Genomic DNA, 13,872 nt, shown 5'->3' on the forward strand with positions numbered 1-13,872 from the left:
ATGGTACTATAAGGTAGCAAGAAAACAGAACGGTATTTGCATCCACCCCATTGCTCAAGCTTTGGAAATTACCCCTCCCAAATCCACTTGGATACTTCCAAATTCTACTGACAAAATGATTTTTGTATTTCTCCCATCCTATTTCTTCTCATTACGACTTCTCTAATCTAGGGAAGAGTTCACCAGCCCAGCTCCTGCCTGTCACCTGGCACCTTTTCAATCCATCGTCATGTCTGAGTGATGCCTGAGTGCTCTTGCTACTTGAGGACCTGTGATGGCTCTCTAGAATCATAACAAAATCAAATTTTTGACATGAATTTATGGCTCTCTACTCAACAAACTGGCTTGGTCTACCCAACTAAGCTTATTACTCTTTGCTTCTCCCCGCCCCCGACAAATTCTAGACATACCTGATTACTGATGTTCCCTGAGCAAAGCCTGTCAACTGTTTTGTTTCTGACTTTGTTTTTCCCGTCCTCCCAGCTCTCCTAGAGAATGCCCTTCCCTTACCGGGTCTGTCTGATATCCCATCAACACATTTTTCAGGTCTCAGTTCAAATGTCCTCTCCTTTCTAAGTTTCTCTGACATCTCTGCCCCTTCTATCGCCCAGAAAACTGCCAGCCATGTTAAATTTCACTTAAATTGATTGTACATTTCTTCTTTCTGCTGTATTATGAATTCTTTGAAGGCTAGAAACTTGCCATATTTGCTTCTTTATTCCCAGAATTTAGCACAGTGCTTGCCACATGACAATCGCCCAGTAAAATGTTTATTGAGATGAATTGAATCGTTGCTAAAACTGATTCTATGTCTACTCCTCATTGAAATAGCTCAAGACTAAATGGTGAAAAAGTACAAAGTGGTTTTTTTTGTCTTTTCCATTTTTCTCAGACCTGAGCCTTCTTCACCACCTTAAAACCTACTTAACAGTCTAGTTTTAACATTGCTTTTGAAGCTTGACCAGCATATGGAGAGTCCCACTCTGTTCGACTCCTTCAGGACAACATCCAAAGTTTGCTCACAGTCCAAACAAATGCCATAGAAGAGGAGACCAAAGAAGAGGTTAGGGAAGCAGCTAAAGACATGTCTGGGTTGATATTGGGATCCTAGGATGGGACTGAGTGCCTCTCAAAGGCCCCTGCCTTATTATCCTCCTTACCACCGCTCCTCTCTCTAATATCCTTGACAAACACAAAATTTCATTTCTTTACAGACTGTTGCACTCAACAACCATCTCAGACTCTGCAGGTATTCGTTTCCCTTCTCCATTTTAGAGAAGTCTTTCCCCAGCCTCCTCCGCTGCCTGGATTTCTGATGCCTCGTGACAAATAGGTAAGTTACTATGATCACTTGAGAACAGTAGGTGGTCATGGTCCATTACCAGTTATCTGATCTCCAGTAGCATCTGAAAATAGGAGAGATTAAACTCCAGGGCTACATTTTTTCCCCTTGAGAAGCTGCCTATATATACTTATTAAAGAACCTCAATCATTTCATCCTGAAATCCCCAGTGCGATATTGACCCATCTGAAGGGTCAGAAAGTTGTCCAGCCGCACCAGAAACTATTTAAAACTCTTCCGTGTTTGTGATTTTTTTATGGCTGATTGACAAAAGGAGGCCAGAGAACAGCAGGTGAAGTGAATTCCGTTTCTGATTGGGGCAGGGGCAGCGGTAGTAGGGACGCTTCACATAGTTTGTTCTTATTCTCTTATTCTTGTCTCTAGGCTTAACTCTTAAAACCATCTTTTTCTATTCTTAGCTTTATCTTTCCTGCTCATGGGTTCCATCACATTTATTTAAATATTTCTTTGTTATTTCTTGATTTCATTCATTCATTCAATCAATCATTTCAACCAGATTTAATTGAATACCTATGATATTTGTCAGGATAAGTAATGCTAACAACATTCTCAGCAGTTTTGCACAACAGGGGTTTATTTTTTGCTCACTTAAAGCCTAAAGTTCAGTGTGCATGTTCTTGCTAAGGCTGTGATTCCATATTCCAAGCTGTGAGTAGATGCAGGAGGAGGATATTAGGGAGAGGAGAGGTGGTAAGGAGGACGATAAGGCAGGGGACTTTGAGGGGCAAAAACAGTTGAATATCAGCCATTGCGGTGGCTCATGCCTGTAATCCCAGAATATTGGGAGGCCGAGGTGGGCAGATCACCAGAGGTCAGGAGTTCAAGACCAGCCTGGTCAACATGGTGAAAACCCATCTCTACAAAAATTACCCTGGCATGATGGTGTGCACCTGTAGTCTCAGCTACTAGGGAGGCTGAGGCAGAGAATCACTTGAACTGGGGAGGTGAGGTTGCAGTGAGCCAAGATGGCACCATTGCACTCCAGCCTGGGCGACAGAGCGAGACTTTGTATAAACAAACAAACAAACAAATAAATGAATAAACAAAGTTGACCATCCAGGACAAGGAGGACTGATGAACACAATGCCAGGCATTTTGCTAAGTATTGGAAATTACACAAAAATAAATGAGAAACAATGCTTAGTGTCAGAAGCTCAGAGTCCAGGGGACCAGACACTCTGTGGAGACTAAAGCAACTCTATCTTGGAGGCTGATCTGCCATGCTGACTTTTCATCAACCCCAGTTCTGGGAATGACTCTGAGATTTCTACTTTCGTGTACTTACCATAAATCCTGCCCTTAGGTCAAACCATCTTGATGTTATCGTGAACACATACTTACCATAAATCCTGCTCTTAGGAAAATTTCCTATGGTATATAAGCCCTGGGTCTGGAAGGTAGCAATGCGGGAATCCACCATCTCATCTCAAGGCTGCCTGAGACATTGCTTCTGTTCGTAAATCCCTATTAAATGTTTATTTCTGAGAAACTGGACTTGTCAGCTTCTTTCTTCTACTTCGCAGTTTTTTGGTCTTTGGGGGTAGGTGTGTATAGAGCTACTGACTGTAATACACACATAAACAGAAAATTAAATATACTGCAGTGTTAACAATTATTAGATCTACTCACTGTGGAATACACATGTAAACAGAAAATTAAATATACTTCAGTATTAACAATTAACAGTATTAACAAGAATAAATTAATTTAAGCTCTTAAATTATAACAGCTTCATGAGGTAGGTACTTTTATTATCTTTGCTTCATGCATAGGAAACTGAAGCACAACAGTTTAAGGAACTTGCTTTGGGTCACACTGCAAACAAGTGACCAAGCCAAGATTGAAATCTAGGTAGTCTGTCTCTAAATTTCAATGCTGAACCATTGCATTATACTGCAGTGATGAAGAATGTACAGAGTGTCAGGAGACTGCAGGGGAGACCGGCTGGGGGTGGGATGAATGAAGAGTGTTCTGCAGTTGATGATCCCTGAACTGAGCTATAATGGCCAAGTTGGAATTATCCAGTTTTGGGGCAGGAGGAATTCTAGCAAAGGAAACCAGATGCATAAAGGTAGAACAGTGACAAGCATCTTAGTGTTTTCCAGGATCTGTAAGTAGTTTGAAGTCATGGGTCAAGGTCTAGGCTGAGAGTGGAGATAGACTGGCTGTAGAGGTAGATGAGAGCAGGCTATGGAAAGCATTTTATGGAGCAGTAAGGGGCCAAGAATGTATCCTAGGCAAAGAGAGCCTTTGAAAAATTTTAATTTGGAGATTTAACAAATCAAATTTATATTTAATCTATATTCCACTGGTGGCTATGTCAAAGATGTATTGGAGCAGGCCAAAAACACTGGCTGAATGATCAGTTAAGAAGCTTTTATGTATTTATTTATATTATACTTTAAGTTCTGGGGTACATGTGCAGATCATGCAGGATTGTTACATAGGTATATATGTGCCATGGTGGTTCACTGCATCCATCCTCCTGTCATCTGTATTAGGTATTTCTCCTAATGTGAAGCTTTTAAAGCAGTCCAGGAAGGCCAATTTAAAATTTTGTTCATTGCAGCACAGTTTACAATAGCAAAGACCTGGAACCAACCCAAATGCCCATCGATAATAGACTGGACAGGGAAAATGTGGCACATATACACCATGGAATATTATGCAGCCATCAAAAACGATGAGTTTGCGTCCTTTGTAGGGACATGGATGAACCTGGAAACCATCATTCTCAGCAAACTGACACAAGAACACAAAATCAAACATCGCATGTTCTCACTCATAGACGGGTGTTGCACAATGGGAACACATGGACACAGGGAGGGGAGCACTATACACTGGGGTCTGTTGGGGGGAGTGGGGGGACAGCGGAGGGTGGGGAGTTGGGGAGAGATAGCATGGGGAGAAATGCCACATATAGGTGAAGGGGAGGAAGGCAGCAGATCACACTGCCACATATGCACTTATGCAACAATCTTGCATGTTTTTCACATGTACCCCAAAACCTAAAATGCAATAAAAAAAAAAACAAAAAAAACCCAAAATTTAAAATTTCTTTTTTTTTCTTATGGAACAAATAAAATGATAGCAAACACTGAATATTATTTACTATGTGCAAAGAATAGCTATTGATTTATCCTCATGACAACCACGTGAAAAGGGTATCGTTATAATCCCCATCCTATAGATGAGGAAACTGAGGCACAGATTGTTTGTGTAAATGGGTAGTAATTAATAGCACTAAGACTCAACCCTCTGCCGTCTAGTTCCGGAACCTATATAATGAACCCCTAGTGTAGATGGTCTCCCTATAGGAGGTACTGAAACACTTTCTAGAAGATACAAAAAGCTGGGTGTGATATGCGTGTGAGGAAGAGGACTTGAGCAGCAGGGTCAACAAGAGGTGAGCTAGTTGTTGGGTACAGAGATGGCTTCTTGAGAAGCCAGAAAGAGGGGGTCTTGGAGGCAAGGTCAGGAGGTCACGTGTCCCTCATTTTACAGATAAAAAAATCAAGGCACAGAAAAATTGAAGTAACTCACCTAAAATCCAAATAGCTAGAAAGTGAGTCACAAACAGAGAATATGAAGCAGGTAGTTATTTCTGGATTCATATTCTTAATGCTTTCTCAATGCTTTAAATTAGCATGCATTATTAACCCTATTTGTTCCAGACCCAGTCAGTTATTTAGAGTGAAAAGTATTTTTCTGGAGTAGGAGACAATCTTGAATCAATACAAAATTTAGAATTGTTCAAACCCACTTTTTCAATGATCAGTAAACACCTTTTATCAATAACAAAATAGAGCCAGGCACGGTGGCTCATGCCTGTAATACCAGCACTTTGGAAGGCCAAACTCCTGACTCTTGAGGTCAGGAGTTCAAAACCAGCCTGGCCATAATGGTGAAACCCCATCCCTACTAAAAATACAAAATTAGCTGGGTGAAGTGGTGCATGCCTGTGGTCCCAGTTACTCGGGAGGCTGAGGCAGGAGAATTGCTTGAACCCAGGAGGTGGAGGTTGCAGCGAGCCGAGATTGTACCACTGCACTCTAGCCTGGGTGACAGAGTGAGACTCTGTCAAAAAAAAAAAAAAATTACAAAACACAGGTAGTTGTCAAATACGTATCACCTTGGTAAGGGTGAGAGCCCTTACCTAGCAAACCTTGTTCATGGTTTGCTAATGAGTTGATCCTCACAGATATTATGAGGTTGTTTTAAATCTATGTATGTCAAATCTGGTGGTGTTGGAAGGTGTCTTCATTCACTTAAAGTTCTCTTGGGGCCTCCCTGCCTTCATTTTCTATTATCCTAAAGTATGCAGCCCCCACCCCAGGGCTACCATAACAGGGCTGACTGCATAATTTGTGAGGCCCAGAGCAATATGCAAATATAGAGTCCCTTATTTAAAAATTAGTAAAGATTTCAGGATGGCAATGACAGAGCATTTGACCAAGCTGAGGGCTCTTCTGATCTTGAGGCCTTGTGTGACTGCATTAGGTCACACAACCATGAAGATGGCCTAGTGCTGGTCCTGTCCAATACTTAGCTCAGTGGTTTTCTGAAGGCATTGTTTGTAGTTCTGCTGATCCCTGAATTTACGGTGTTCATGTCTTCAAATTGCTAAATCTGCTCATTGGTGGGCTACTCATGTTTAAGGCTTTCTTAGTTTCCCTCATTGTCTAGGAGCATACAAGTAAATGACCCTGAAAGAATCCTAGTCCTTTCCTTGCAAGGCACTCTGCCCATCTCAAGCAGGTCCTTGTCTCATTTCCTCATGACATCTGGGTGCACAGGTAAGGCTTCTGGCCAAAGGGAAACGGTAGCCTTTTCGGTTTTAAAAAGTGACAAAAGGGTAAGAGAAAAAGAAGATATTTTTGATACAGAAAACTGTCATTACATAAGTGTCAAGAATATATAAAGAACCCCTATAAATCAATAAGAAAAAGACAACATAAAAATGGGCAAAAGACTTGATCAAGCATTTCACTTAAATTATGACTAGCCAATCATCTTACGAAACTATACTCTGTCCATGAGTAATTAGGGAAATGCAAATTAGAACTTCGAAGATACTCTTTTGTGTTTGTCAGTTGGCAAGGCAAAATTTGTTCATACCAATTTTTGGTGAAAATATGGATCATTGGGAACTTGAAAATCGGTTCGACAACTTTGGGAAAAGATTTGGTTTAGTCCAGTAAAGATGAACATGTGTACATTGTACAAACCAATGTACATCCCTTAGCTAAGCACCTGTGCTCAAAAGGTGGTCCCCCAACCAATAGCAGTGGGAGATGGTTACCTGGACATTTGCTACAAATGCAGTGTCTCGGGTTCCAGCCCAGACCACTGAATCAGGATCTGCAGGTGACTTATGTGCATACCACAGGTGACTTATGTGCATACCACAGGTTGAGAGGATCTTCTCTAGGACACTGTTTCTTTTACATTCTTGACACAAACTTATGCTAAGAAAGTCTTAGAATAAAAAAATACATTCTACCACATGACATAGACACCCCCCACATCCACAAAGTGAAACAAAAGTTTCATGAACCAATATTTACTAGACAACTCATGTTACACTCTGATCTTTTAAATTATAGTCTACACTGGTGGTTGAGAGTCACTAAACTGACTCCACTAATGGGTGGAGTCTTGTCTGGAAAACACTCTCTTAAAGAAACTCTTACACATGTTCTCTGGGAAACAAAGGAATGTTTGTAGTAGCAATGTACATACTACTGAATACTCACACCCTGGAATACTACACAGCAACGAAAATTCATGAACCACTGCTATTCGCATCAACAAGGATCAATCTCATAGGCATACTGTTGAGTGAAAAGAAGCACAAGTTGCAGAGTGCACATAGTATAATCCCTTTATGTAAAGTTTGAAAACATGAGCTGTTACATATTTCTTAGAGATATAGCTATGTGAAGCTAGAAAGACAAACAAGAAATTGATTAATGCATAATTTACACTAGCGGTTGAGAGGTTAGGATTAAGGCAGAGCCTGCAGGAGGTGTGAAGGTGATGTTCTAGTTCTTTAAGCTGGGTAATGGTTACACGGGTATTCATTTCATTGTTATTCTCCATACCTTGTGCATTATAAATATTCCTTTGTACATATTTAATATCAGCAACAGCAATAGCGAAGATAAAGAAAAGGCTGTGAACATCAAAGGATTTGTAAATACAGCTTCCAAAAAACACATCTTTATAAAGAAGTTTTTTGTTTTTTTAAAAACAAAAGTAAACTTGTTAGAAAAAAATCCACCACCCTCTCTTCTGTATGACTTGCCTGATAAGATGAAAGCACCAAAGTTGACTTAGAAACCATGTCGGCAGCATAAATATCCCTTTAATCACTGTGTTGGTCAACATATTAAATTGTGGTACTTTATTCTTTCATTTCAATGTAAGAAAAACATGGTTTTTCTGATGACAATTATGCTCTCACATTACAATGGGGGCAGATGTCTGCACTTAATCCAAGAAATTATCTGCATTTCAATGTTGTGAATATCCTTCATGATAATTAATAACAGACTGTGTAAGCAGACCCTTTCACCTCCCTGACAAATTCAGCGAAATTGGTGATACATAACCATCTACAAATCCGTATGCCATATGCTCTTTGCAGCATTCCTTTTGGGGCTGGACACTAACTAGTTAGGATTTATTAGACCCTCATCTTTTACTGAGTTTTCAATTTCTTTGTTATTTATTCTTTACCAGCCTTGAAGAATAGGGCTTGATTGCTACTCCCATTTTGCAGGGAAGGCAGTGAGAGGTGAGGTAATTTCCCAAAAGTGGAAGAATGAGATGGCGGCTGGCCTGAAATGAAAGCCCATAGTCCCAGGGGGGAATTTAGATTCCACCACCTTTGTGAGCGGATGCTGGCTATGTGTTTATCACATACTTTCATCCGAGGTTCCTGAAGTATTTCATGAATAGAAATCCTTTCCTCCTGGTCTCTATGGCTCCAACAGGATGTATCACACCACTTAGCACCTATATTTTCTTATATGCTTCTGTTTTCTTCTTTACATGTTCCATCTGTGTAAAGGATTTGAGTGTCTGATAAAGTGGTGAGCTCCTAAACAGCAGAATACACGTGTATCTATTTCTTTCGGCATCCTCTCTCTTAATCAGCACAATGTTAGGCATCTGGATCAGCCCTCAGTAAATACTGTGCTCTGAGCTCTTATTATGACACCTTATAAATTAGGTGACCAAAGTGCAGGATTCCAATTTGCATGACAAAATGAAATTTTTCTCTTACCAGGAGAGATTTGTGTTTGGACTACTTTTGGAATATGGCTAGACTTAACGAAGTTCAGTGTTGACATCATTCCACATGTACACATTCAGCAGGGTTGGTATATGGAATAATCACCACAGGGATCATTTGTCTCCATAAAAAAATTAAAGAAACCATGCTCTATGGCTCTCTGCGAACATTTGCTTGGGGAACTGGAAATGTGTAGGGTACCATAACATCTTGACAATTCGAATCTTAAGTTTCTTATTTAATTAACTGTGCATGGCCTATATGATTTCCAGATTTGTAAAAAAAATAATAATAATAAGGGAAAGAATAACAGAATGAGACTACTTACTAATGAATGGAAGACATAAATGATTGTGAAAAATGTTAATCTTGAGTTATGTTAAGGTTACTTTAAAAAGATTAGTTATGTAAGAGAATCTCTCAGTTTTTCCCTCCTTTGCTTTCTCCTTTCCTTTTCTTTGAATTGTTCCATTTTGTTTTGCTTTGGAGACTCCTAAGTATTGAATCCATCTACTCCAGCCTGACAAATTGCACAGCCGTCCCTGGCAGGGCTGATATGCACCAGTTCCCACTGACAGACATAACAGCTGGCACGCATTCTGAGTTGTCAGTCGCTGTACCATACTGGTTGTTAAAGATTTTGACTACTGCCCATCCCTTGCTTTACGTGATACGAGCTGACGGCGTAGTTGGATTCTCTTCTATCCAAATGTTCTTGTTGAACTTTTCTTTTCAGCTCTACTTTGGGTTTCCAAAGTTGAAGATAAACAGGGTGTGGTGAACCTTTATTATTTTTACCTGCCCAGAAGCTACTGACTCTACTTCTGGTAAGAGACCCCAGATTTTGTTTGGGGCTCATCCCTGCTCATCTCAGTCTGTGAGGTCCCAGGAGAGCTGACTTCATCTCAGATACGTGTTTCAGACCTGGCCACATTCATTCAGGAGTATTTAATTCCATCGTATTTATTAGAGGCCCTAAATTATTTTCTGGGACGACTGGCCTTGAAGTAGATTTTCATTTCCACTTGTCTTGGAGTTGTGAGGATGGAGGGTCTGGGGTGCCTGAAGCCATCTTGCTAACATGTACAGTCTGAGAATGGAGTCAGCCCAGAAACAATAGCACCAGGAGATGGAGAGTGAGAGAAATCTGACCTTTATGATGTTAGTTGAATGCCTTATCCACCTGTGTTCCCAGTTCTATTCCTGAAATTAAAAAAAGTTTTAAGATTTGAATTAAATTAAAAAAATTGTCATCCTTTGAGTGAATTATGGCAACAACCTCCCAAACTGGTCTCTCTAACTTCAGTCTTCTGCTCACTCCAATCTTTACTTTGCTATCAGTCAGAAGAATTGTTCTGATTCACAAAACAGATTATATCACTCCTGTGCTTAATCTGTGTGCCCCTCTCCCGTGATATACTAGTGTAGCTGGGATAAAATCCAATCATCTAACAAGCCCACACCCTCGGGTGATCTAGTCTCCTCTCAGCACTCCTTTGTTCTGGCCCAGCCAGGCTCTGTCAAGTCCACGTCAGCTGTGGCACCCTTGAGTTTTTACACATGCTCTCTCTGCCTTGAAGATTATGCATCCCAGCTTCTTTCTCCTTCCTTGGCCAAATTTTCCACATCCTTTATTTCCCAACTTAGATATTATTTCCTTCAAAAGGCCTATCCTGATTCTGTGGTTGGGGTTAGCTCTTTCTGCTGTATGTACCTTCATAATATGTCTACTTAGCACTCACCATCACACTAAATTGTTGTGATGTTCTAGTTTCTCTCCAGCCAGCCGTTGATGTGAACCACTCCTGGAACCAAGCCTCAAACTAAGAAGGCACAGGGCTAGGTGGGTGGGTGGCTGGATTGGGGATCCTAGACCTATTATGTGGAGGTGGGGATAAAACAAGGTGGGCTCCAGAGCTCAGGAGAGGGGTAACTAAGGGAAAGGAAGAGAATGTGAAACTCATCAAAGAAGGAAAGAAAGAAAATGTTGTATGGTAGCTGCTTTTATGAGTTTCTCTGTGAGATGCACGTGATTTTCGTCTTTCAGAAAAGGTTCAGATATGAGAAAATTCCCCAAATTTAGCAATTAGCAATTGATTAGGTTGCCAGATTTAGGAAATAAAAATACAGAACACTAGGTTAAATTTGAATTCCCAACAAATGACTATCTTAGTCCATTTGTGTTGCTATAACAAAATGTCACATCCTGGGTAATTTATAAGTAATAGAAATTTATTTCTCACAGTTCTGAAGGCTGAGGAGGCCAACATCAAAACGCTGGCTGAGGACGGCTGCTCTCTCTGCTTCCAAGATGGTCCCTTGTCTCTGCATGCTCCAGAAGGCAGGAACACTGTGACCTCACAGGATGGAAGAGCAGAGGAGCAAGAGGGCCAAATTCCGTGTGAAGTCTCTTTTATAAAGGCCTTAATCCCATTCACAAAGGAGCCCTCATGACATAATCATTCCCTGAAAGTCCCCACCTCTCCAACACCACCACAATGGGAATTAATTTTCAACATGAGTTTTGGAAGAGGCGTATATTCAAGCCATAGCAACAACAAAGACCTTTTAAGTATAAGTGTGTCCCAATTATTCATTATCTGAAATTCAAATTTAATTCGATGTCCAGAATTTTAGCAAGCAACTCTAAAGGGTGGGCACTCTCTATGATACTGATGGCAGAGAACTTCATGGTCAGAATAACCCATCCTAGACAAATCAGTTGTTGAGAATATTGAATGTGAGAAAGCAGTGGGCAGGCCAAGGTTGTCAAGGTGTCAACAAAACTGTAATTCTCATGTCCTTCGTGACAGTAAAAGTGTCCTGTCAAAAAACCATGAGGTGACATGTTTCCAGAAGAGTCACACACTCTAACTTGCATGACAATTCTGAGAATTTTAGAAAACAACCACCTTAAATCCCCTAGAAGAAAGTGAGGTGTCAATTAATCATCAATTGGTTTCTCAAGGAAATATTCTAAACTACGGAAATGTTTTTGAAAAGATGCTTATAATTTATAAGTGCATCCACTCCTTTAATGGAAATAACACTGGATTGATGATCACATCCACTCCATAAAATATTTTGCAGCTGTTAAGAATGATGATTTCAGACTTTTTTTTGTAACATGAGGAAATGTGTATGCTACAAGATAGAATATGTAATTGTACATACAGGATGATCACAACCGCTTGAAAGGAAATAAGGGAAGAAAGAATGAAACCTTGTACTTAAGAAAAAGATTGGCAAGAAATACACCAAATGTTGAAAGTGGATTTGTTGGAGTGGTAGGTGATTTTTTTCCCCTTTTCAAATTTCTATAAATGACATGTATTACTTTAATAGTAAACTATCAGTATACATTGTAGACACTCATTACTTAGTGAATGAATAAATGGGAACCAGGAGCGTGTCAGTATTGTTTACCATTGTATGCTTTACATTCAGCCAAAGATAAGTGAATAAATGGAAGATTTTAGGTTTTGGTGGTTTTGGATAAACCTCCTTGTCTCTCTGGGATTCAGTTTCATCATTCATAAGTTGAGAGCTTGGATTATCAGCTCTATGGTGGTCTCTAGAAACTGAAATATTTTGTGATTATTTGATTGTATAAGCGAGGTTCAGACTCAGGCAGCAAGCAGTAGAAGCCAGTTGCTGATCTGGTGATCTCATAATTCCAGACCACTTCTTAGCTCTAAATGTCCCTATTTTAGGATCAAGCAAACCTTTTATAATGAACTATTTAATAAGACGTCAGAATTGCCCAATCGTACAGGGATCACTTATGATTAAATCCACTGCTTTCTGCACTTCAAACATTTTATTTTACATTGCTCCAAAGCTTTCTGAATTATTGCTTTGTTCTGTAATGGTAGCAGTTTCTGGCCTATTTTAGGATTGCTGGCAGCTGTTGTCATCTCTCTGGAGCTGGCTGGACAGTTTGGCATGCCAGTACTGTATCAGAGAAATGGCATGTTGAGAGGACCAGTTTCTTCTATTGTTACTATTGGTTATTTTGTATTTGGACAGTCAAAGAGATATTTCATACAAAGGCAAATTACCAAGAGAAGAGGAATTCAGAAACTCTTTATGTTCAGGATTCCGTTTACCCGTTGGAAGCACATTCATAGATAAAATGGAAACATGCTCAGCTCAGCTGGTTACATTAGGAGGGCGTTTCTGTGTTCAACAACTTTTATGATGGGCACAGGCTTTCTTATTTTTAAGCCTTTTGCTGTTGCTATCTCCAGATATTTGTGTTCCCAGTTCTTTGCTTATTTTTCAGAGCTGTTTAGCAGCTATTTACCACCTTAGGTCAACAGCCTGTAAAATATGTTCTTAGTTTCAAATTACACATCATATTGTTTTTATATTTTCTCAAAACTACTTGATTTCCTTAATGAAAATTATTTTAGTTATCATGTGACTAGTTTATTCTGTAAGGAAAACAAGAAAGCTTCCAAACGTGGGTAAGCTAATTCCTTGTACAGGAGTCAGCTGAAATGCCATTTTCCGTGTGAAGATTAAGATTCCGGTTCAAGATTAAGTCAATTGTGGAAATCTCAGGAAGGTTGACTATTTAAAGCAAAATGTTGCATGAGTTCCTTCTTATTTACCAGGATTTATACCCTATCTCCTCCAAGAGAGGTTCAAATAGAGATTAGGGTGCAGAGAAAAAGTAATAGTTACACAAAAAAAGCAATGAAATGATGAAAAATAGTTCTCTAACCTTACATTTAAAACACAAATGTTTATAGGACACAGACAAAAATGCACAAGACACGCGCAATGGATGAATCCTGTAAGAGCAGCACCCTGTCTTTTGAGAGAACATTGCCATCAACATCAGTTTGCCCCTCCAGTTAGTGCCTAACTTTGTAATGTGTTTAGCTTTTTTCCTTCACAAAGGCGTATTGATTTTGGCAAAAATGCTATTATTTCAGAAAAAAGAATAATATCAGATATTGAGCTGACATAAACATTCATACAACTAGTTACTTGTCTATTCCAGTCCTCGCTCTCCAGCTATTGGGTTTTGGCTGCAATTGTGAGAAACTGAATATAAAGGAAGAGGAGGCATCAATACCTATTGCAGAAGCAGTTTCTTCCAATCTCATCACTAGCAAATTGAGGGGAAAAAATAAAAATGAAAGACTCCATTTCTACCTTCTCTAATAAGGATGTGGATTTTGAATTTAAATTCATTCTT

The 13,872-nt window shown here is 39.7% G+C and overlaps 1 long non-coding RNA gene across 1 annotated transcript; it reads left to right on the forward strand.

Annotated features, from left to right (window-relative positions):
• The first annotated feature begins 1,232 nt into the window (after positions 1 to 1,232).
• Positions 1,233 to 12,078, forward strand: LOC105709226 (uncharacterized). The gene is made up of 2 exons (XR_001105480.2): positions 1,233 to 1,333; positions 10,909 to 12,078. It is a non-coding gene; the product is annotated as an uncharacterized LOC105709226 (long non-coding RNA).
• Positions 12,079 to 13,872: the final 1,794 nt, after the last annotated feature.

This window comes from Aotus nancymaae, unplaced genomic scaffold (genome assembly GCF_030222135.1).
Source record: "Aotus nancymaae isolate 86718 unplaced genomic scaffold, 86718_ANA_hifiasm-v0.15.2.pri h1tg000006l, whole genome shotgun sequence".
Classification (NCBI taxonomy): Eukaryota; Metazoa; Chordata; class Mammalia; order Primates; family Aotidae; genus Aotus; species Aotus nancymaae.